This window comes from Mobula birostris, chromosome 11, assembly GCF_030028105.1.
Source record: "Mobula birostris isolate sMobBir1 chromosome 11, sMobBir1.hap1, whole genome shotgun sequence".
Taxonomy (NCBI): Eukaryota; Metazoa; Chordata; class Chondrichthyes; order Myliobatiformes; family Myliobatidae; genus Mobula; species Mobula birostris.
In genome coordinates this window covers 70,559,836-70,585,912 of record NC_092380.1, presented here as the reverse complement: position 1 = coordinate 70,585,912, position 26,077 = coordinate 70,559,836, and the positions used below count along the sequence as shown (strand labels likewise).

The window sequence follows — 26,077 nt, the reverse complement described above, 5'->3', positions numbered from 1 at the left end:
TGAAAAATAAACAAATATCGAGAAAATGAATTGCAGAGCCCTTGAAAATGAATTCATTGGTTATGGAAACAGTTCAGTGATGGGACGAGTGAAATTGAGTGAAGTTATCTCCTCTGGTTCAAGAGCCTGAGGCAGAGGGTTAGTAACTGCTCCTGAACCAGACAGCATGAGTCCTGAGGCTCCTGTAGCTTCTAGCTGACAGCAGTAGTGAGAAGAGAGCATAGCCAGGATGACAGGGGTCCTTGATGCTGGATGCTGCTTTCCTGTGACAGCACTCCATGTAGATGTGCTCAGTGGTGGAGAGGGCTTTACCTGTGATGAACTGAGTTGTATCCACTACGTTTTGTAAGCATTTCTATTCAAGGGCATTGGTGTTTCCATACCAGGCCATGATGCAACCAGAAGCTTCTCAAAGATTTGGATGACATGCCGAATCCTACCAATTTGCATGTGAGATGACTTTGCGGAAATTGTATTAGGATGACCTGTACATTACTTGGTCGCCAGACCTGAATGCCATTAGCCTGGCCCTGAAGCCATTGTGTGTATACAAGTGATCTTCTGCTGTTGTAGTGCCATCTACTTCAGGGCTCAATGTGGTGTGTGTTCTGAGGCACCATTCTGCACACCATCGTTGTAATGCATGGTTATTTGAGTTACTGTCCTCCTCTTGTTAGGTTGAACTAGTCTGGCCATTCTCCTAACACCTCCCTCATTAACAAGGTGCTTTTGCCCAGAGACTCGCTGGATGTTGTGTTTCTTTTTCGTCTTTCGCACCATTCTCTGTAAACTGATGTGCATGAAAATTGGAGGACATCAGAGGTAGTCAGACCACTCTGGCGGACACCAACAATCATTCCGCAGTCAAAGTCACTTTGATCACATATCTCCTTCATGATCATGTTTGGTCTGAATGGTAACTGAACCTCCTGACTATGTCTGCAGGCTTTTATCTTTTGAGTTACTGCCACATGATCGGCCAATTAGATATTTCTGCTAACAATGTATGTGTGTAGGTGTAGCTAATAAACTGGCCATTGAGTGTATATTTAAACTTTAGATAAGGGACTAAATGTAATATTTCCAAATCTGCAAACAACTCAATGATGGATGTGACTGTGAGTTGTGAGGAGGATGCAGATAAGCTGGTGTGTGGAAGCTTTTTAGGTGGCGAAAACAAGGAAGACAGATTATCTTAACAATAGATTCAGGAGGAAGGTGGAGTCGGGGTAGTGTGGTGGGACAGAAGCATAAAATGCTCCTTGTGTATCCTTCTGCAACAATTGATAAAAGTAAGTATGCAAGTGCAGCAGGCAGTTAAGCAAGCAAATACTATGTTGATCTGTATGGCAGCGGGGTTTGAGGTCAAGGATGTTTTACTGTAATTGAACGGTGGAATGGTGGGACCACACCTTGAATAGTGGGTGCTGCTTTAGTCTCCTTATCTGAAGAAGAACGTTCTTGCTATAGAAGGATTTGGTCGAAGTATAATCGGACTGATTCCTCAGATACCAGGACCAACGTGTGAAGACAGCTTGAGACACCTGAGCTTATAACCACTACAGTTTAGAATGAGCAGAGAACTCATTGAAACTTACAAAATCCTGATAGGAATGACAGATTGCATGTAGGAAGAGTGTTCCTGATTATGAGGAAGGCCACAGTAAGAGCTCAGGGTGCAAAGTCATGGGGGTGCCATTTTGGACTGGTTTGAAGCGATTTCTTCACCCAAAGGGATGTGAGCCCATGAAATTCTCAACTACAGAAGACAGTGGAGCACAATCCTCAAATGCATTTAAGAAGTATATTTGAATAACAAAGTCAAGGTATATGGGGAAAACAAATACCTGTTTTTGTACTGGATTTGGATGATCAGCTGTGATTATGTTGAATAGTGAAACATGCTTAAAGGGCTAACTGGCCTTCCCTTATTGCCAATGCTTCCATGTTTCACTCTTGATATCAACTACATTTTATACTTGGTCTGGAGAAAGTTGTTCCAAGTTCAAAGTAAATTTATTATCAAAGATCCTATACATCACCATATACCACTCTGAAATCCATTTCCTTGCAGGCAAAGAAATACAATATTATCAATGAAGAACTACACACAAAGTCTGACAAACAACCAATGAGCAAAAGAAGACAAACTCTGCAAATACAAAGTAATAACAACAATATTGGTCAGCATCTGTTCTCCATGTTAGGGATGGCTGAAACTAAAACCTGGCTGTAGGTATAAAAGGCTATACCCTTTCACTTTAGAACTGGAGAGATGTTTACTGAATTGAATAATACAGGCGTTGCCTGGTGATTGCTAGGGCATGTCAGGAGCCAGCACTGGGCGTGGCAGTAAGTAAACTGCTGAATAGGTGGGTAGGCGCTGGGAAACCGAAAAAGACACAACTAAAGTAGGCAACCAACACCACAGGCTGCAAATGCTGCAGGCGTTTCTCAGGGGAGTTGTCCACTTAAAACTAAGACCACTCAAGCAGTTAAGAGAAGAAAGACATTCAGGAAATGCTCATTAGAAGTAAACCCATTCAAAATGTGCATATATTATTGAGTAATGGAACTTATCTCAATTCTGAGAGTTTGTATGTTCTCCCCATGACTGTGAGGGTTTTCTCTGGGTGCTCCCGTTTCCTTCCACAGTCCAAAGGCATATCGATTGGTAGGTTAATTGGTTATTTTAAATTGGCCATAATTATGCCAGGATTAAATTGCGGAATTGCTGGGCAATATGGCACGAGGGTCAGAAGGGCCTATTCCACACTGTATCTGGATAAACAATAAATAAATATTAAAGCAAATAAAATATGAAGTAACAAGAAAGAAACTAACCTAAAGACCACAACAATGCTATACAAGAAAATAATGAAGATGTCACACTTGCCCCCGGAGCATTGATGAAAATAGAAATACCAGGGGTGATTGATAAGTTTGTGGCCTAAGGTAGAAGGAGTCAATTTCAGAAAACCTAGCACATTTATTTTTCAACATAGTCCCCTCCTACATGTACACACTTAGTCCAGCAGTCGTGGACATTACGGATCCCTTCTTTGTAGAAGTTGGCATCTTGGACCTCCAGGAAGTGGTCCACAGCAAGGGTGATTGATAAGTTTGTGGTCTAAGGTAGAAGGAGATGAGTTATTAACTTCAAACTTTTTGCATAATCACTCAAAGAGTTGAACTGCACGTGCATGTAACGAGAGCTGTATAATTCATCTCCTGACCCAACAGAAAGACCCTCCATACCAAAACATGTCATCAAAATTTGCAAAAATTGTTAATATTCTCAATAATATTATATTACCACAGTATCTAGGAAAACATGAGACATTTGAAGAACTACACACAATAACATACTGTTCAGCATTAACAGCAGTGCAATGCAGTGACTCCAGAGTAGAGACACTCATTAATAGAACCCAAAACTGAGTAATGAACTAAGAACACTAAAAATAGCAGAAGAAATTTAAAAAACAAAATTGAAATCATAAGAGCAGAAATAACCTGCCTAATGGAGTATATAATGGATAACCCAAGCAAGAAAGTTTAGAGAAAAGCTAAGGAAATACTAAGGAAAATAAGATTCATACAAGCAGTTCCCCTTTAAGAAAACAGATACGGGAATGGCACACCGGTCAACCTAACAAAAACATTGTAGAATTTATAGATAAATGAAAGTAAGTGCTAATGCATACAACGCCAGACTAAATGGATACATGAAATATTCCAGATGAAGAAAATGAATTATCAGTTCAGGAACAATGAAAAAGGTTTATACAGGACATTGAAACTAAATTCATTGTGCCAGAATGTCAATAACCCTAGAGTATTACCAACAAACACAGCAATAATGAAATTTTGGTCTAACGTCTGAACAACCAGGGCAACGCACAATCAAGAAACACGTTGGATTATGGAGGAAAAAGAAGGCACTCACACTCAGATGTCCAAAACCTGAAGTTACAATGGATATGCTAAAAGCGGTTTTAAAAGATACCCACAACTGGGAAAGCACCAGCAGTGCAAATATTCATAATTATTGGTATAAAAATACTTGCCTACATCTGTACCTATTATACATATAAGCAATTTTCTTAAAAATCTTGAAAAAGTGCCAGAATTTTTGACAGAAGGTAAAACATATCTCTTATCTAAAGGAGAAATCACAAATGACCCATCAACACATAGCCCTATTACTTGTTTACAAACTATATATAATACTGTAACACCATGCATCTTGCAATCAATCACCATTCACACAGATAACCACAAAATACTTACAGTAGAGCAGAAAGGATGCTGTAAGGGTGTGAAAGGATGTAAAGAACACCTGTTCATTACAAACACCCTTTCAGACCAATGCTTCTTGTATGACACAGGTGCTCAAGTGAGTGTGCTGCCAGCTTCACCTATTGATTAGAAGACAATGAGTGATAAAGCCTCACTGGAGGCCGCCAACAGCAGCAGGATCCAGACTTACGGGACATGATGTGTGACACTCTGCTTCAGCGGGCGATGTTATGCATGGGACTTCATCCTGGCTAAAGTGGCTAGACCTCTGCTTAGCGCAGATTTCCTGTGTGCACAAAGACTGCTGGCTGATTTTAAGAACTGCTGACTTGTGGATCTCAAGGACCATGTAACATATAACCATATAACAATTACAGCACGGAAACAGGCCATCTCGGCCCTTCTAGTCCTTGCCGAACTCTTACTCTCACCTAGTCCCACCGACCTGCTCTCAGCCCATAACCCTCCATTCCTTTCCCGTTTATATAGCTATCCAATTTAACTTTAAATGACAACATCGAACCTGCCTCAACCACTTCTGCTGGAAGTTCGTTCCACACAGCCACCACTCTCTGAGTAAAGAAGTTCCCCCTCATGTTACCCCTAAACTTTTGCCCTTTAACTCTCAACTCATGGACTTTGGGTCGTTACTCTGCTCTCCTGGTAAGTTCCCCACAATGATTCTTCCAAGTGCATGCACCACCATACATGAGATCATTCAACTGCTAGCCGAATTCCCGAACCTCACCAGGCCCACATTCTCAAGTATAGTCACAAAACATGGGGTCAAGTACCACATTTCCACAATTGCTCCATCGATCCATGCCCAGGTGTGTCAACTGGACTCGGAAAAGCTGACCAACATGAAGGCTGAGTTTGCCAATGTGGAAAGACTTGGGATTGTATGCAGTCTTCACCCCTCCACATAATCCTTAAGCCCGATGGTGGTTGCCGCCCATGTGGCAATTACCAACACCTTAATGAGGCCACCACCCCCAATCACCCCCGCTAGCCAGTCCCACTCATCCAAGACTTTTTGGCATGTTTATCCAGAAAATTATTTTTTTCTGAGGTTGAGTTAGTTAGGGGCTACCATCAGGTGTTCGGAGGACATTCCCAAAATGGCTATGATAACCCTGTTTGGCCCCTTTGAGATTCTGCACATGCCATTTGAGCTGAAAAATGCAGCAGAGACTTTCCAATGGCTGATGGACTCTACTAAAAGACTTAGATTTTCCTTTTGTTTACTTGGATTACATACTTGTCACCAGTGCATCTGAATCCGAACACATAGCTCATCTCTGCATACTTTTAGAGTACTTAAGGCAACACAGGTTGATTATCAATCCTACTAAACGCCAGTCTGGGTTTTCAACCATTGGCTTTCCCAGCCATCGCATCTCCACAGAAGGTGTGAAACCCCTCCCATCCAAAGTCATTGCTATTATGGATTTCCCACCGTTCTGCACTGCTAAGAAACTACAAGAGTTCTTAGCCATGGTGAATTTCTATCACTGGTTTATTCCGCAACCTGCTGAACCTATGCGAGTCTTGTATAGTTCCCTTAACGGCAATACCCCTAATCACGTGGTTGACTGGTCAGTGGACATGACCAGAGCATTTGATGATAGCAAACAAGCTCTTTCCAATGTGACCCGACCAGCACACCTGCTCTCCAATGCACCTATAGCCATTACTACTGATGATTCAGAGCATCCTGTGCACGAACAATTGGTCGGAGGCATGTGGCAGCCGCTCACCTTCTTCAGCCGGCAGCTCTGTCCCCCTGGAAGGAAGTACAGCAAGTTTGACCATAAGCGTTTCAGTCTCTACCTGGCTGTTCACTATTTTTGTATTTTACTAGAGGGTTGCCATTTCACAGCGTTCGTTGACCACAAACCCCTTGTGCATGTGTTGGCCAAAATATCAGGCCTCCTTGCCTCCGTATCGGAGTTCAAATCTGACCTACAACATATCAAGGGGAGAAATAATGCTGAGGCTGATTGCCTTTCACGGCCAGCCGTTGAGGCCATACACACAGGGGTTGACTATGCCAGCATGGCAGCCAATCCAGTGGTCCAGACTTACTGAACAGCAGGCAAGGGCCTGTGGTTGGCTGGCATTAAGTTCGGGGAAGTTGAGGATTCTGTCCGGTGCGATGTCTCAACCAGTTGCCCTTGCCCCATAGTGTCCACAATTTGGAGATGTACTGTTTTTAACTCCATTCACAGCATCTTGCATCCAGGCTGGAAGGCCGCACAGAAACTGGTTGCACAAAAGTTAGTGTGGCATAGCCTTAAAGCTGATTTATACTACTGCGTCAAATCAACGCCGTAGGTACGGCGTAGCCACAAACCCTACGCAGTGCCAACACGGATCCCTACGCCGTAGCCTGACGCACACCTCTCCCAAAATGTAACTACACGTTGATGCAACGCAGACCGCAACAACTGTGATTGGTCCGCTTGGTAGCATTGCATTTCCTCCTATGCTGCAATAGCTTCCCATTCGGTGACTGAAGGGCAGGGAAGGAACTCTGGCTGACAGACCTCCAAAATTATGGAGAACACATTTCACTTTTACGAAAAAAGACACTCGCTTTAAACTTGTTTACCCCGAGAAAGACTACTATGACCATGAAGCCTTGCACGGGCAGGTGTATGTGCATGCGCGACGTGCGCAAATTGCAGAGCAAGGCAGACACACCAATGCACAATTATAAATGCTCACAACGGGGTAGCCCACTTGCGTAGGCTATGGCGTATGCTGGTACGCACAAGTATAAATCAGCCTTTAGAAAGGATGTGTGTGATTGGAGTGCAGCCTGCGTTTAGTGCCAGTAGGCAAAAATTAGCCATCGTGGTCGAGCACCATTGGCACCAGCAGATCCCTGAGCGATGGTTTGACCATGTCAGTGTGGACTTATTTGGTCCTCTTCCCCCTTCTCATGGTGTCATGCACCTCCTTATCGTGGTGGACAGTACCACCAGGTGGCCCAAGGTCATCCCTCTAGCATCGTGGGAGGCCACTGACATGGCTTGACTATTCATCAGCAGCTGGGTTTGGCACTCCATCTGATATTTCCCCTGACCGTGGTCCCCAATTCACACCAGCCTGTGGAGTGCAACGGCCCAGAACCTCGGTGTTAGGCTACATCACATCATGCTGTATCACCCGCAGTCCAATGGCTGAAGTGAGCAGTTTCACCGCTTCTCTGACTGATCATGATCACCACCCCTGGGTCCTTCTGGGGCTCAGAAGGGCTCCAAAAGAGGACCTGCAGTCGTCCGTGGTTGACCTGGTATGTGTACAGCTGTTTTGAGTGCCAGATGATTTTATTCCTAATGCTATGTCTGTCTGGTCAGCCTCTCAACAGCTTTCTGCCCTTCTCTGTAAACTCAATTCCTTTGTACCTATTCCTACCCCCCATCATGACAGACAGTACTCTTGGATTCCTGTTGACCCACGTTCTGCCTCATTCATTTTCATCGATCGTGATGCACACCAACATCCCTTTAGACCCCCTTATGATGGCCTGTTCTGCATTTTGGAACAGAGAGAAAAGACTTTAATCACAGATAGGACAGGTAAATCGGAATGTATTTCAGTAGATAGCCTTCAATTAGCCCACCAACATTTGAAGGATTCTGCTCCCATACTCCCAGCGTCACGACATGACCATGAGTGTGTCACCATACGTCTGGACAAGCCAGAGGCACCTGCTGTTCCTCCACCCTTGGGACATCAGACCTGAGCCGGGAAGCTTGTCCAGGCTCCAGACAGGCTCACAATGCCGGTTCTGGTGGATCCTGGGGGGCCTGTGTAGGGTAACATAATGGGTGGAAACGTACATAACTCAGAACCGCCTACATTGAACTGGGGTTCACTTTAAGAGGCTGCTCTGACCTGATGAGGTAATGACAAAGTTTTTTACTGCACTTTGTGTTCTGTGCTTGGTTGAGAATAAAGTTGTTGTTACGGTTTTCCTTAAATGGAAAGCACCTCGGCTGTTTTATTTACGAAAGCCTACACCTGGGTTTCCATGGGTTTGTTTCGCTTTAAACCCACTCCCTAAATTACTGAATTGGATGAAAGTAGGGTAACAAATCAGAGACAACTTAATGAATTATACCTTGACACACCTTGCATACTGTACATAGACAATCTGAAATTATATGCTCCTTTATCAGTAATTCAAAGAGCAGAACTAAAGATATCAACATGAACTTTATACTCAAACATAAAGAAAGGTGCAATAGAGCTAGTCGAATATAAAACAGAGCAGCAGGATATAGTACAACCAATGGATGAAAATGAAACATACAAGTATCTGGGATATCAACAAGTAAAGTAACTAGATCATATTGCAATAAAGGGGAAACTTTCAAAAGAATTTACATCAGGCTGAAGAAAATCTGCCAGACAGAGCTCAATAGAAAAAATATTACAAAGGCAATAAACACTTTCAATATACCCATATTAACATATTCCTTTGGCATAATATCTTGGTCCAAAACCGATCTGGAAAATTTACAAAGAAAAATAAGAACTGAAATGACAAACACAATGTACACTCGAGCGCACTTGCTTTAACGCTATCTAGGACAGAAGGAGGAAGAGGAATAACAGGCATAAAACATTTACACAACAGTCAGGTAAAACTTCTCAGGATGTATTTTCATCAACAAAAATAGAATTCCACACTCCATGAGAACATGTGTAATTCTGATAAGAAGAACTAAACTTAAATGAAAGCACAACCCAGAAAAATGAAAAAGTTATCACTATAGATGAGCATGACCCTTAATGGAAGACATCCCCACAATCTGAGCAGACTAGATGTCGACAATGAAGTGTCAAACACCTGGATCAGAGTTGGAGACCGCTTCCCAGAAACAGAGAGGTTCCTTGTAACAATATAGGACCAGGTGGTTAACACACATAAAAATCAAAAATATGTTAAAAACCCAACAAATTCAAAATGATAAGTGCAGAAAATGCCAAGAGAAACCAGAAACAATGCAGCACATTACAGGATCCTGTAGCAGTTTAACACAATCTGATTACTTACAGAGACACATCATTCACCAAAATCTTGAGTTAAGATACAAACTCATAAAAGACACCATACCTTATTATAAATACAAGCCTGATCCAGTTTTATAGTCAGAGTTCTAAAGTTACAGTATATTACAAGCAACACACACAAAATGCTGGAGGAACTCAGAAGGCCAGGCAGCATCTATGGAAAAGAGTACAGTTGATGTTTTGGGCAGAGACCCTTTGGAAGGACCCTCCAGCATCTTGGATTTCCAGCATATGCCAATTTTCTGTTGTTTGTGCTTGGATATTATAAGCAATCCTTGATTACATAAAGGACAATCCATAATAATTATCCGGAGATATATATTTATTTATTTATTTTTTTTACAGGATAAACAAGCAAGAACAACTTACTTCCAAACTCACATAGCATACAGAAATCAATAAGTGAAAAACACCAGAAATATGCTGAATTAAAAGATGAAATTGAGAGACAGTGGAACACGAACAGGGTACACATGCTCTCAGTTGTAACATCTACAAGTGGTATCGTCCAAATTCACTACAAAATAGCATTAAACAATTAGGCCTACACGGCAATATTTATGCAAATAGCTCGAAAGCCACAATACTAAACAGCACTAGAATAGTCCAAAGGTTTTGAGCAATTGAGAAAGCAGTATGCTTGACTCTGCCTATATCTGAAGTTTTACCAGCTGGAGCTCTGAAAAAACATATTGGTGGCATCCGTTAGTCTCGCGAGACCATGATCTGCACCTGGAAAGTCTTGCTTCAGTCTGTGTTAGAGCAGCGTCTGTTGTGGCTGTAGAGGCCCACACAGGTGTGACAGTCTCGGCTGCAGTGACTGCACTTGAAGGCACTGTCCTCCAGTGTTGCCTTGGTGCTGTTTTTTTGGCGAGTACGCTTTTCTACAGCAGCAAGCCTCAGCTTTTCTTCTCCTCTTTTTAGACCTCTGCGTAGTTCCAGCCTCCAGCAAGAGCGATCACATGCAATGTCCTCCCACCTCTCAACGTTCATATTCAGTGACTTCATGTCTCTGTTGCAGACATCTTTGAAACGAAGATGGGGCTGCCCTTGTGCTCTCTTGCCGGAGGCCAGTTCCCCGTACAGGAGGTCTTTCGGGATCCTCCCATCTGACATGTGGTGTACGTGGCCCAGCCAGCGCAGACGGCGTTGTTGGAGCAGGGTGAAGAGGCTGGGTATCTGGGCATGGGCCAGGACCTCATTGTTGGTGACTCGGTCAGTCCACTTGATGTCTAGGATGCGTCTCAGGCTGTGAAGGTGGAAGGTGTTGAGACGCCGCTCTTGTCTGGAGTAGAGGCTCCAGGTCTCTCTGCCATAAAGCAGTGTGCTGAGGACACAGGCCCTGTGGACTACAACCTTGGTGTGCGTTATCAGCTTTCTGTTCTCCCAGACTCTCTTTGTCAGGCTGGTGAATGTTCAGGCTGCTTGTCCGTTCCACCTGTTGATCTCGGGTTCTAGGGAGAGACTGTCCGTGATGGTGGAGCCAAGGTATGTAAACTCGTGAACTACCTCCAGCTCGTAGTTGTTGATGGTAATGGCAGGAGGGTGCTCAACGCCTTGGCACAACACTTCAGGCTGATGGTCAAGCTGAAGTCCTAGCAGGCTCTTGAGAAGCTGTCCATGAGGCATTGCAGTTGCTCTTCAGAGTGTGTTGCCAGTGTCGTGTCGTCTACACACAGCATGTCCCTGATGAGTACTTCATGAACCTTGGTTTTCGCCCTCAGCCGGGACAGTCTGAACAGCCTCCCGTCCGATCTGGTGTGGAGGTAGACACCATCAGTTGATGTTCCAAAGGTGTGCTTCAGCATGACTGTGAAGCAGATGCCAAACAGGGTGGGGGCAAGCACACATAATAATAATAATAATAATAGTAATTAATATTATAACAATAATAAATGGGTATATAAGTAATACTGTGAACATGAGTTGTAGAGTCCTTGAAAATGTGTCCATTGGTTGTGACATCAGTATAGTGTTGAGGTTATTCATGCTAGATCAGGAGCCTGATGGCTAAAGAGTAATAACCTGGTAGAGTGGGACCTGAGCTCTGTACCTCCTTCCCGATGGCAGCCACGAGAAGAAAACATAGTTTGGCTGGTGGAGGTCCTTGAAAATGGATACTGCTTTATCACGGCAGTGATCCTTCTAGATGTGCTCAGTGGTAGGGAGGGTTTTGCCTGTGACGGACTGGGCTGTATCTACTGATTTTTGTATGCTTTTCTATAATTGGGCATTGGTGTTTCCATTCCAGGCCTTTATGCAACCAGCTAGGATACTCTTCACTGTACATCAATAAATGTTTGTTGAAGTTTCCGATGACATGCTGAACCTGAACAAATTTCTAAGAAACCAGAGGGACTGTCACGCCTTCCTTGCAATGGTACCTATGAGGTGGTCCAGAGCAGATCCTCTGAAATGGTATCAGCCAGAAATTTAAAGTTCTGACCTCTCTACCTTTGATCTCCTAATGAGAATTGGAACATGGACGTCCAATTTCTTCCTCCTGTAGTTAATAATCAACCCTTTGGTTTTGCTGATGTTGAGAGAGAGGTTGTTGAGGCACTATAAAGCCAGATTTTCAATCTCCTTCCTACATGCCAATTCATCACCACTTTTGATTTGGCAGTTGTGTGACCAGCAAACTTATATATTGCTTAAATTGGTGAATGTCAGTGCATGTGATCATCAGCAAAAAAAAAGGGCAATTGTCAATATTCAGTGTTGCCTGCCCTACCTGAACATGTTTTCTTTCAGTGTTAATAAGTCAAGTCAAGTCAAGTCAAGCAACACACATAAAAGTTGCTGGGGAACGCAGCAGGCCAGGCAGCATCTCTAGGAAGAGGTACAGTCGACGTTTTGGGCCGAGACCCTTCATCAGGTCCCGGCCCGAAACGTCGGCTGTACCTCTTCCTAGAGATGCTGCCTGGCCTGCTGCATTCACCAGCAACTTTGATGTGTGTTGCTTGAAATTCCAGCATCTATAGATTTCCTCGTGTTCAAGTGAAGTCAAGTCACTTTTTATTGTCATTTTGACTATAACTGCTGGTACAGTTACACAGTAAAAACGAGACAAAATTTTTCAGCACCATAGTGCTACATGAAACAATACAAAAACTACACTAGACTACAGACCTACCCAGGACTGCATAAAGTGCACAAAACAGTGCAGGCATTACAATAAATAATAAACAAAACAGTATGCACAGTAGATGGCAGTAGGTTGGTGTCAGTCCAGGCTCTGGGTATTGAGGAGTCTGATGGCTTGGGGGAAGAAACTGTTACATAGTCTGGTCATGAGAGCCCGAATGCTTTGGTGCCTTTTGCCAGATGGCAGGATGGGGAAGAGTTTGTATGAGGGGTGCATGGGGTCCTTCATAATGCTGTTTGCTTTGAGGATGCAGTGTGTGCTGTAAATAAATAATAAGTGATTCCATATCTACCAAACTGAGGCAAAGAAAGTTCAGCTGTTTTGAGGAATGTGGGCGTTCATTCCAGAAATATCTCTAGACTGCAGCAGTTTAAAGAATTGTTGTGTACAAATTTACAATCTGACAGAAATCAGTCAGGAAAACCTTACCATATTTGATGTCTCCACGAATAAAATATCTGTCAGTCAACAAAGACTTTACTGTTATATTGGTTCAGTTCATTGTCCACAGACTAAGGTGCAGAAATGATGAAAGTGAAACTAATAATCTTTTGAAACTGAAGATCTGCAAGAACCGGCAGCACAGGAAAGAAAATCTTCTGTTTTAATAATGGGAATCTTAAGTCTGTCCGCCCTTGTGATGTCTTCCATTTTATATTCAGGTAAGACACCAGAGGTTTGCATTCTCTTGGGTCAAAGTTAAAAACATTGCTAGCCTGGACAATCAAATGTGGATCATGAATTGCTGTTTTCCTTTAGGAAGGTTTTCCAAAGCACTTGTAAAACCTGCCTTTTGCCACAGCATGTGTCGATCTTAGTGATTTATCAAAACTTTAAAGATTTCAGATATTATTAATTAAAAACTATTTTAAAAAAAGTTTCCAACAATTTTAAGGCAGCATTAAACTATAAGCTTTAAGGATATTCATTCTGAAAATCTCATCAAAATATAGACGTTACCTGCAAGAGAGGTAGCTTATGCTTTCACAATCTCCTTCCTCTTCCTTACACCACACTTTGTATACAATTTCAGGGAAATATATCTTGTACTATATCAACAAATCCATACTGTATTGTTGCTTCACGATCTGTAAGCTGTACAGAAGAAAATTACACAAATGGTGGAATTTGATCTCTATGCCAGTTGTGTTGCTTATAATTCCAGTTATTAGTTCGGTATTACCTAATTTACACTTTTCAGATACTTAAATGTATCCGTACACGAACGTATGCACAAAAATGAATGTATATTTTCTCTGTACATTTCCCTTTATTCCTTTAATAATTACTAAAGTATTGCTTAATAATGCATATTCATAAAAGTACCATTTAATGTGTACTGCAATAATGTCACTATCTTTTCTTACTAATTTTTTAAACTCTATAGTACTTAAATGGTTGAGGATTAGACAATGATAAATATTTCTTGGTGTCTTGAGTAAGTGAACAATAGATCAATTTCAGTGTGTAATCAAAGTGCATGGAACTGAAATGGTCTTCATTGGTAAAAACCTGACTTTACCAAGAAACTGTTCCAAATCAGTGGCAAGTTTTCTGGATGTACATTAGCCAACTTTCCTCTTCCTTTTCATGCTTTCAGATAAAAGATTATTCGTGGCCTTGTTCAAATTGCTCACCTTTTGCCTGACGTGTCTTACTCAGTGCTGCAATTGTCAATGTCAAAGTATCTGACTTCCTGAGTTACGATAGCAAATATTGTGACCTTGGAGCTTGTAGTTTACCAGCATGATGAGGTTTGGTACTGGAATGTGAGTGAAGAAATGTGGCATTCTGCAAGTTAACCATAAATTGGAGCTGTGGAATTTTCACCTGAGAGAAGTCCTCATCCTGATACAAGTGTTGTTTTAAATAAAAGTTCAGGGTTATTGATGCTTGTAGGACAGTGTAAGTTTATTATTTCTAAATAGTATTGATAAAGCTCATTCCATTTCGGTTTCTTTAAGTTGATATGACCAGTGGTATGCTGAGAGATTGATGTCTGGGTCCTCTGCTATTTGTCGAATACACTTAGTTGTCATTTTATTAGGTAGACCTGTACACCTGCTCTCTAATGCAATCACATGGCAGCAGCTCAATGCATAAAAGCATGCAGACATAGTCAAAGTGTTCAGTTGTTGTTCAGACCAAATATCAAAATGGGGAAGAAATGTGACCTAAGTGACTTTGGCAGTGGAGTAATTATTCATGCCAGATGGGGTGGTTTGAGTATCTCAGAAACTGCTGATCTTCCCTGATTTTCTGGCACAGCAGTTTCTAAACTTTACAGAGAGTGGTACGAAATCAAAAAAATCATCCAGTCAGTGGTATCTGTGTGGGTGGGAACTCCTTGATAATGAGCGAGGTCACAGGAGAATGTCCAGACAGGTTCAAGCTGACAGGAAGGTGACAGTAACTCAGATAATCACACATTACAATAGTGTGTGCAGAAAGTTATCTCTGCATGCACAACACGTCAAATCTTGAAGAGGATGGGCTTCAGCAGCATAAGACCATGAACATACACACCGTGGCCACTTTATTAGGTACAGGAGATACCTGGTAAAGTGGCCACTGAGTGTATATTAATGATTTAGATGAGGAGGTAGGTGGCACGAGTCGTAAGTTTGTGGGCGACACTAAAATTAGTGTGGTAGACAGTCATGAAGCTTGTCTAAGATTACCTCAGGAACTTAACCAACTAGCAGAATGAGCAAAGGAAAGGCAGGTGGAACTTAACTAGATAAAGTTTACACACATCGCTCAAGTGCCCTTGCTTGTCTTTCAAGTTTATTTATTTGTTTGTTTGTTTAAATCTTACATCCATCCCACAACGCGAGGGAGTAAAAATCTCTGTGTTGTTTGGAATTACAAAACATAACAAAGTGGTAGAATCAAGTACACTAAGGCAATTTAAGAAACTCTAAGGTAAGCACATGGATGACTGGAAAGTGGAGAGCTATGTAGGAGGGAAGGGTTAGATTGATCTTAGAATAGTTTACAAGGTTGGTACAACATTGTAGGATGAAGGGCCTGTACTGTGCTGTGGTGTTCTACAGTATGTTTCATGTTTTATGTTTGAAGTCTGAGGTAATGCATTTTGGAAAAGTATATCAGTGCAGTACATGAACAGTCAACAACAGGAACCTGGGGCTTATTGTGGAATAGAGAGGCCTAGAGGAACGAGTACATTTGTAGTTCCCCAAAAATGGTGACACAGGTATACTATATGACAAAAAAGGAATTGGGCGTGCCTTACTTCAGCACATGGGGCATTGAGTACGAGAGTTCTGACGCCATGTTGCAGCTTTATAAAAAATTAATAGGGAACTGAGCTGCAAGTTTTTCACACAGACCGTTGTGGGTATATGAGTCAAGCTGCTCGAGGGTACAATTACAATGTTTAGAAGACATTTGGATAGGCTCATGGATAGGAAAGGCTGAGAGGGATGTGGACTAAATGCAGAAAAAAGGGACTAACTCAGGAGGACACCTTGTTCATCACGTGCAAGAGGCTTTTTCCCTCTGATGTATATCTCTATGGCCCTTTGACTCCACTGTTCTGAAAGGACAGTCCTACCAACCTATCCATAGAATAATAATACCCTGAGGGAATCCAATCGCAAACAAGAGGAAATCTGCAGATGCTGGAAATCTGAGCAACACACACAAAATGCTGGAGGAACTCAGCAGGCCAGGCAGCATCTATGGAAAAAAGTACAGTCAACGATTTGGGCCGAGACCCTTCGGCAGGACTGGAGAAGAAAAGCTGAGGACTGGATTTAAAACATCGGGGAGGGGAGAGAGACACACAAGGTGATAGGTGAAACCTGAAGGGGGAGGGATGAAGAAAAGAGCTGGGAAGTTGATTGGTGAAAGAGATACGGGGCTGAAGAAGGGGGAGTCTGATAGAACAGAACAGAAGGCCATGGAAGAAAGAAGAGGAAGGAGGAACACCACAGGGAGACAATGGGCGGGAGAGGAGATAAGGTGAGAGAGGGAAAAGGGGATGGGGAAAGGTGAAGGGGGGGCATTACTGGAAGTTCTAGAAATCAAAGTTCCTGCCATCAGGTTAGAGGTTACCCAAACGGAGTATAGGGTGTTGTTCCTCCAACCTAAATGTGGCGTCATGACGACAGTGGAGGTGGCCATGGATGGACGTATCGGAATGGGAATGGGTCGTGGTATTAAAACGGTTGGCCACTGGGAGATCCCACTTCTTCTGGCGGATGGACCGTAGGTGCTCGGTGAAACTCTCCCAATCTACGTCGGGTCTCACCAATATACAGGAGGCCACACTGGGAGCACCGTACACAGTATATAACCTCAACAGACTCACAGATGAAGTGTCACCTTCACTGGAAGGACTGATTGAGGCCCTGAATGGTAGTGAGGGAAGAGGTGTAGGGGCAGGTGTAGCACTTGTTCTACTTGCAAGGATAATTACCAGGAGGAAGATCAGTAGAGAGGGATGAATGGGCAAAGGAGTTGCTTTGGGAATGACCCCTGTGGAAAGCAGAAAGTGGGGGGTGGAAAGTTGTTCTTCGTGGTGGGATCCCATTGGAGATGGTGGAAGTTATGGGGTATTATGTTCTGGATGCGGAGACTGGTGGGGTGGTAGGTGAGGACAAAAGGAACCCTATCTCTGGTACAGTGGCAGCAGGAAGGGGTGACAGCAGATGTGCATGAAATGGAAGAGATGCGGTTGTGGGCAGCGTTGATGGTGGAGGAAGGGAAATCACTTTCTTTGAGGAAGGAGGACATCTCCTACATTCTGGAATGAAAAGCCTCATCCTGAGAGCAGATGTGGCAGAGACAGATGAAATAAGAGAAGGGGATGGTGTTTTTTCAAGTAACAGGATGGGAGGAGGTATAGTCCAGGTAGTTGTGAGAGTCCGTGGGTTTTGTAATAGACATCAGTAGATAATCTGTCTTCAGAGACAGAGACAGAGCGATTGAGAAAGAGGAGCGAGGTGTCAGAAGTGGGCCAGGTAAATTTAAGGGCAGGGTGGAAATTGGAGACAAAATGAATGAAGTTGACAAGTTCAGCATGGGTGCAGGAAACAGCACCAATGCCGTCATCAGTGTAGTGTAGGAAAAGTCCCTCCCCACTATCTCCCTCCTGGCACTTATCCTTGCAAGTAGAACAAGTGCTACACCTGCCCCTACACCTCGTCCCTCACTACCACTCAGGGGTCCAAACAGTCCTTCCAGGTGAGGCAACACTTCACCTGTGAGTCTGTTGGGGTCATATACTGTACCTGGTGCTCCTGGTGTGGCCTCATTTATATCGGTGAGATCCAATGTACATTGGGAGTCCGCTTCACCGAGCACTTATGCTCCATCCACCAGAAAAAGTGGCATCTCTCAGTGGCCACCCATTTTAATTCCACTTCCCATTCCCATATGTCCATGACACCTACAGTAGCATAAGGAAAGCAGCATATTTTTATTGTGATTCCTCCTACTACTCAGCCATGGTCCCTTTTTAATATCTGCTGATGCAGAACAGCAGAAGACAGCAGAAAGAAAATCGGAGGGTGATTGGATTTCATTCACACTGGTCACAGGCCTCCATTCTGAAACACAGCCACCCACTAACATCCCCCCTGATGTAGGGCTTAGACCCAAGATGTTGACAATTCCTTTTCTACCAGATATTGCTCGACCCTCTGAGTTCTTCCTCCAGATTGTCTGTTAGTCCCCACTAGTAACCTCTGCTTCCTTCCATCAAACCAATTTTGTAACCAGTTAGCTGCCTTGTCCTGAAACTTCGTAATTTCACCATCCTGACAAATCTACCATGTTTGAACAACAAATGGATTAAGCATTCATCATGTATTCTTCCATCTATTTGTGATATTAAAGCTAATCAATGACTTACTACTTTAACTTATTTTAAAGGTGGTTTGAAATTGGAGATATTTTCCTCTCCACTGGAAGTTTCAGTAAATGAAGATGTTCTTCTAAAATGCATATACAGTAAACCAGAACATGATCTCAGCAAAGTAGCTGTTCAGTGGTCTTATGAATCTCAAACATCTCAGAAGCATCTGTATATATTTAATGGAGGGATTCATCAACCTAACAGAAGAGGTGCACAGATTTTTGAAGATGCATTACAGAATGGAAATGCTTCACTTTACCTCCCGAAAGTACAACTTAATGAAGAAGGAAATTATACCTGCATTGTTTTTGTCACCCCAAATAAAGGTGAAAAGACTTCAAAGATGCTTGTTTCAGGTAAGAAAAAGATCTTTCACTTTGCTCATTAATAACATTATTAGTCATGTTTATTTGCTGATGACTTTGCAACGTAAACAACCAGATCCCGTGTTATCTGCTACCAGAAGTGTCTGTGAATAGGGAATGAGAGTTGCAATTACTGATATCAGTCAGATTCATTCTGCACAGGCATCCCAAGGAAAGGGATTCCTGGCTGTCTTGCTCTTTTCTTCTTTCTCATCTTCCTTCTTGTCCTTGCCTTGATCTTCTTGTTCTTCTCCCTCAACTGATTGTTATGTTGCATTTGATAAAGTTTGGCTCTAAAAAGTAACAATCTTATGTAGTGTGCAGTAGACCATTACCAATTTTGACACTCAATCATATCTTGTAGAACAGTTCAAGTGATGGAGGTGTTAGTCCAGTAGGCCACTGCCCCACTCCATCATGCTTCACATGAAGCATATACATTATATTTTTATGGTGATTGCATGTGCTTGGATTATGTGTCACAACTATCTGGCCTTGGAGCCAGCCTATTACCTACTGTGGCAACTCAAATAAAGATGGCTTTCTGCACTGACACAAAGTGAAGGCTTCATATCTGGTGCCTATACTAGAGGTCATGGGCCAGTTAGATCTGTTCAAATGTGAGCTTTGACTAATGAGTGAAATCCCAATTTTGTAATTTTAGAATTGAATCACTTTTGCACACTGACGTGCAACGATTGAGGAAGTTTGGTATGGGCCCACAGATCCTAAGAACTTTCTACAAGGGCACACTTGAGAGCATCCTGACTGTCTGCATCACTGCCTGGTATGGAAAGTGTACCTCTCTTAATCACAGGATTCTGCAGAGAGTGGTGTGGACAGCCCAGCACATCTGTAGTTGTATACTTGCAATAATTCAGGACATTTACAAAGACAGGTGTGAAAAAAGTGCCTGAAAGATCATTGGGACCCGTGCCACCCCAATCTATTCTAGCTGTCACTATCCAGGAAACGGTAGCAGAGCATAAAAGCCAGGACCAACAGGCTCCGAGACAGCTTCTTCCACCAGGCCATCAGACTGATTAACTCACACTGACTTGAGTGTATTTCTATGTTACATTGTCTGTTCTATTTATTATAAATTACTATGATTGCACATTGCACATTTAGACGGATATGTAACGTAAAGATTTTTACTTCTCATGTCTGTGAAGGATGTTAGAAATAAAGTCAATTCAATTCAATTCCATTCAGTAATGTCAGGCCCTCTCTTTTCTGCATACTTAAGGTAGATCTAAGTCTGTAAACTCCAGCATTTTCAATAAAGCATCAGAAAGCTTTCCCATAGTGAATGATTTCAATGCAGAATTCCTTGGGAAGCTGCAGTGTGTTACAGCATCTACATAAATACATGGTCATTCTTTTTAATTAATGCCTTTCTCTATGAGAATTGTATTGTTGTATTTGGGAATTTGCCCCTCCAATCTTTGGACTGCTGAGAACTGCCTGTCTATGCAGTTAGGATACGTCACTCAGGGGTGTGAGCTCTCTCTTTACATATTCTTGTGTGACTGTATGTTTACTGCTATCTATATGTGCAACATGTGCCTTGTGCTGTGTATCACTGTTGGTATTGTATTTTGTGCCTTGACCCCGGAGGAATACTGTTTCAATTTACTGTTTTCATGGGTATTCATGAAGAGTTAAATGATAATTAACTTGAACATGAGTGGTGATCCCAAGTGCAATGAGTGAGTGGCAATCAAGAGATTATGGCATTATGCATGTTAATCCATATGTTAAATCCTAATGTTAAATCCATAGATTTCAACGGCTGACACAATACAAGGAATTATCTGGGATGGTTTTGTGGTGAAGTTTCAGCAAAGACTACTTTTTACCTCTAATCTCATGGAAAAGTTAACTCTATTGTTGGAATTCAATGTAGCAGACTTCTCCACTTGGGCTGTTTCTTACATGTAATTGTGAAAGTGGTAACAACACTTGACTATTACATATTCAGATACTCCATTTGGTTTGAGTGAGATTGATCACATCAGTTATTCTGAGGTATTATAAACAGGAGGTAATGTCACCGATGTAGCGAAACTGAGATCTGACATTGTTGCTATCATTATTACTAATATCAATATTCAGAATCAGAATCAAGTTTAATATCATCGGCATACGTCGTGAAATGTGTTAACTTTACGGCAGCAGTACAATGAAATACATGATAAATAAATATAGAGAAAAAAACAAGAATTACAGTAAGTATATATATTTATTATATAGTTAAGTTAAAAATGAATAGTGCAAAAAAAAACCCAGAAATAAAAAAAATAGTGAGGTAGTTTACACGGGTTCATTGTCCATTTAGAAATCGGATGGCAGAGGGGAAGAAGCTGTTCCTGAATCACTGAGTGCATGTCTTCAGGCTTCTGTATCTCCTTCCTGATGGTAACAATGAAAAGAGGGCATACCTGGGTGGTGAGGGTCCTTAATGATGGACGCTGCGTTCCTAAGGCACTACTCTTTGAAGATGTCTTGGATACTGCGGAGGCTGGTACCCATGATAGAGATGACTAATTTTACAAGTTTCTGTAACTTACTTAGATCTTGTGCAGTAGCCCCCTCCCCCATACCAGACAGTCAGAATGCTCTCCACTGTACATTTGTAGAAGTTTGAATGTTTTTTAGTTGACAAACCAAATCTCCTCAAACTCCAAATTAAATATAGCCACTGTCTTGCCTTCTTTATAGCTACACCAATATTTTGCATCCAGGTTAGGTCCTCAAAGATATTGACACCCAAGAACTTGGGACTGCTCACTCTCTCCACTTCTGATCCCTCTATGAGGATTGGTTTGTGTTCCCTCGTCTTACCCTTTCTGAAGTCCACAATCAGCTCTTTGGTCGTGCGAATGTTGAGTGCAAGTTTGATGCTGTGAGGCCACTCAACTAACTAGTGTATCTCACCCCCACGTCTGTTTGTCACTATCTGAAATTCTGCCAACAATGGTTGTACCATCAGCAAAGTCATAGCTGGCATTTGAGCTGTGCCCAGCCACATAGTCATGGGTGTAACACAACCCTGTGGCACACCGGTGTTGGTTGTCAACAAGGTAGATATGTTATTTCCAATCTACACAGATTATGGTCTTCTGGTTAGGAAGCTGAAGATCCAGTTGCAGAGGGAGGCACAGGGGCTTTGGTTCTGTAGCTTTCTGGTCAGGACTGTAGGAATGGTGATATCAAATGTTGAGATGTAGTCAATAAACAGCATCCCAACATAGGTATTTGCATTGTCCAGGTGGTCCAAGGCTGCATAGAGAGCCGTTGAGGTCGCATCAGCTGCAGACTTATTGTGGTGGTAGGCAAATTGCAATGGGTCCAGTTCCTTTTTGAGACAGATTTTGATTCTGACCATGACCAACATCTCCAAGCATTTCATCATCGTAGATGTGAGTGCTATTATTAACATTACCATTGCCATGAATGCTACTCTTACCACTTACAGTCCTAGCCTCTTAACCTCAATATTAAGCAGCTGGGATGTTTTTATTTATGTGAGATACAGCGTGGAATAAACGCTTCCAGCCCTTCGAGACGCACTGCTCAGCAACCCCCGATTTAACCCTAGCCAAATCACAGGACAATTGAGAATAACCAATTAACCTACTAACCAGTACACCTTTGGACTGTGGGAGAAAACCAGAGCACCTGGAGGAAACCCACCTGGTCACGTAGGGAACATACAAACTCCTTACAGGCAGTGGTGGGAATTGAACCCATGTTGCATGTACTGTAAAGTGTGGTACTAACCACTATGCTACTGAGCCGCCCCAAATGCCCAGCGTTTTGGCTGAGATTATACCAAATGACTCCCCACCCCCACTGTGGACTGAAAGATCACTATTCTCAATGATCCTGATGTCCTTAAAGTTGGCAGAATGTTTAAGATTATGCATCAGTTCTCTGGGATTCCTTTAGACTTGAATTCCTATCTCGTACATTCTGCATCAAGATGTAGACACTCCACTGCATTTTTAACTGATAAATTACAAAAAAAAGTAAGAAATATGCAAATAAACAAAAAGAACAACAGCTTAAAGCTTGAATGCATAGAATATAGTTTTCTGGTCCCTCATTGCTGATGTCAGTAAGCTCTAACAAGAGTATTCGGTAATATATATTAATCATGAACTTATTCTGTTCTCTCTTCCACAGTCAAACCAAAAGTCAATGTATTTATGCAAAAAGAGGAGCACTTTGCAATATGTGAAGTAAAGGAATTTTATCCAAAGGAAATTACAGTCAGATGGTTAAAAGTACTAGATGAAAAAGTGGAAGATATTTCAAAAGATCAGTCTATTGATGATATCGTTATGGACCAAAGTGGGACATTTAGTCTTATCACTAAAGTAAGAGTAGAACCGATGGCGAGTAGTTCTGCCAAGTACATCTGTACAGTGAAGCACAAAGAGTTCCATGGAAATTTTACACTGGCAAGCAACATGGCTAAAGGTAAGATCCAATTGGAAAAGTATGCAGAATTTATTTCCAATATATTGTGCTGCAATATTCAAAATTCCCTGATAATCCTCACATATGGACATTGACCGTGGAGCAAAATATTATTATCAGCTCAACCAGCAATCACACTGTTTATACAGAAAATGTGAAAATGGCTTATTTGAGATTGATTCTAATTTGCCTCTAATTTAACTATCCAAAGAGATAGAAAAAAATTTTAGTTAGCTGCTTCAGCCGATAAAAACATAGTACAGAAACAATTAGAATCAGCCCAAATACACGTGACATTCATTCATAAAGGTGTCAATCTTCAGCTATTTCACATCTTGAAAATAAATATAATGCATGTGATCTGTACCACTAACTCATGCAGGGGATAAGTCAAACTGATAAGTTGAATAAGTTAGTAATATATTCTCATGAATATTGTAAATACATAGTTTATTCATTTTTCAAGTTTTCAAAAACTTGTGCTTGTTTTAGCAGAACAAGAACGAAGTAAACTGACTGCTGGAATTATCTTTGGCATTATCATACTACTTTGTGTTCTGGGTTTTGGAATTTGTATCTGGAAGAAAATATCTAAAGGTAACGCTTTTCTCGGTTTATAAAGGTTGACTGGAGTATGAAAAATAAAATGCTTAATTATCTGTTGATAATTTATTAAAATATATTTGTTATCTGAAGCTTAACTCAAAGTTGAAATTATAATAATTTCTTAAAATTTATTCAGAATTAGAAGACTGTTTCTTTTTCTGTCCCGCAATATCATCCACTAGTCTTATTATGATTCTCACGGGTTAACATTTTCATCACAGTTTTCAATTCAGTTTTGAATGAACTATTAACAGGTTACCGATGCCATCTTAGTGATTTAAACAAAAGACACTAGTATTCTGGTAATTAAACTCTAATTAAATTAGGTAAACCTATCTGAAATATTGGAATATATTCGTTAATTGTGGACACATCATTTTATATTTTAGATTCAAACACAATAATCAATAATTACTTTTACTTTGTTACTTCATAAGCAGTGCCTTGGGGTCAAGGATGACTTACTGCCCTCTGATTTTGTGCTTTCTGAGTTTTGTGGCACGCCATATTCTTTTGTACTCCAAAGAATAAAGATTGAACCACTTCAACCATTTGTAATAAGAAACCCTTTCATTCCAGATATTCACATAGTCAATCTCTTCTGGGCTACCTCCAATGCTAGGAAGTCTTTTTTTAGTCTTCCAGGTGTAGCCTCACCAAAACTTTGTATTCTGTAATAATAGTTTGTGTTTTTAAACTTCTTGGTAATAAAGACCAATATGCCACTTGCCTTTCTCACTTCATGCTGTTTGTGCACAGGAACACCAGGATCCCGCTACACTCTCCACTAACTTCATGCTGTTTGTGCACAGGAACACCTGGATCCCTCGAAACTCCCCCCAGTTGTAAACCCTCTCCATTTAAATCAGAGCTTTCCTTTTGATTCCTCTTGCCAAAGTGCATGATTTCACAAGTGCCCGCATTAAACATCATTTCCCATGTTTTCACTCATTTACTTAACTTATCCGTCTCCTGCTGCTGAGTCCAAACATTCCCATCAGAGATACAAGAGATTCTGGAGATGCTGGAAATCCAGAGTAACACACACAAAATGCTGAAGGAACTCAGCAGGCCACACAGCATCCATGCAGAAGAATAAACAGCTGATGTTTAGAACAAGAATGATTTATCAGGACTGGAAAGAGAGGGGAAAGAAGCTAGAATAAGTGGGGAAGAGAAGGAATAGAAGCTAGCAGGTGATAAATAAAAGATGCCAGGTGAGGGGGGAAGTTTAGTGGATTGGTGAAGTGTGACTCTGGGAGACGGTATGTGGAAAAGGTAAAGAAGAAAAGAAGGATAATGGATCACGGGAGAAGGAGGAGGACGGGCACCAGAGGGAGTTGAGGAGAAGAAATGGGATAAGCGAGGAGTCCGATTGGGGAACGGAAGCAAAGAGAAGGAGACGAGGAGAAATTAGTGGTTAGGGAATTCAAGTTCACGTTGTCAGGTTGGAGACTCCTCGGATGGAATATGAGGTGTTGCTCCTCCAACCTTAGACTGGCCTCATTGAGGCAGTAGAGGAGGCCATTAATCAACATGTTGAAATGGGAATGGGGAGTAGAACTAAAATGGTGGCCACCAGGAAAATCAGCCTGTTGTGGCAGTCAGAACGAACCTCCAATCTACATCAGCTCTCATTGATATAGAGGAGGCCACACTGTGTTTCTCATCACAACATATCTACCTTCATATGTCTACCTTCATATTAAAGACAAACTTGAATAACTCAGTGTTCCCTTCATTAAATTATCAGATAGTAGATATAAGTAACACCCCACTATTTCACATTTCTCTGTTAAGCTTTGGATGAACATTTATTTTGTCTGGTTCTATTTTTTTAAAACAAGACACAGTACATTCAGTTAATATTGTGCAAATTTAATACAAATTAAATAAAGTCAACATAATGTTGGAAAGTAATCAATAATGGTGATGAAAACATTTAATATTTTACTATGCAAATACAATTTTCAATACTTGCTTCCTGTTTACTACACTTAGGTGGAGAAAACCTTCCTACTAAACAGTTATCAAATATTATTTTAGATCTAATAAAATACCATTTATAATCTAATTGCAAGCCTTTAGTCTGTTTTATGTATGAAATGCACATAAAAAGTTTTTGGATATCCTTTAAGTTGTTTACACCTATTTCAAGGGAATATCTCACCACTCAGCAAATGGGATCAAACAGTT

At 41.6% G+C, this 26,077-nt stretch overlaps 1 long non-coding RNA gene across 4 annotated transcripts in view; it reads right to left on the bottom strand.

The window, feature by feature from the left end:
- Positions 1-26,077, bottom strand: part of LOC140205174 (uncharacterized) — a 182,480-nt gene that overhangs the window by 112,975 nt on the left and 43,428 nt on the right. For 3 of the 4 annotated variants that reach the window (XR_011887767.1, XR_011887766.1, XR_011887769.1), the window contains exon 4: positions 13,499-13,633. The exons of the other annotated variant lie outside the window; for it this stretch is intronic. This is a non-coding gene — a long non-coding RNA (uncharacterized lncRNA). The remainder of the gene's footprint in view (positions 1-13,498; positions 13,634-26,077) is intronic. 4 annotated transcript variants of the gene reach the window in all.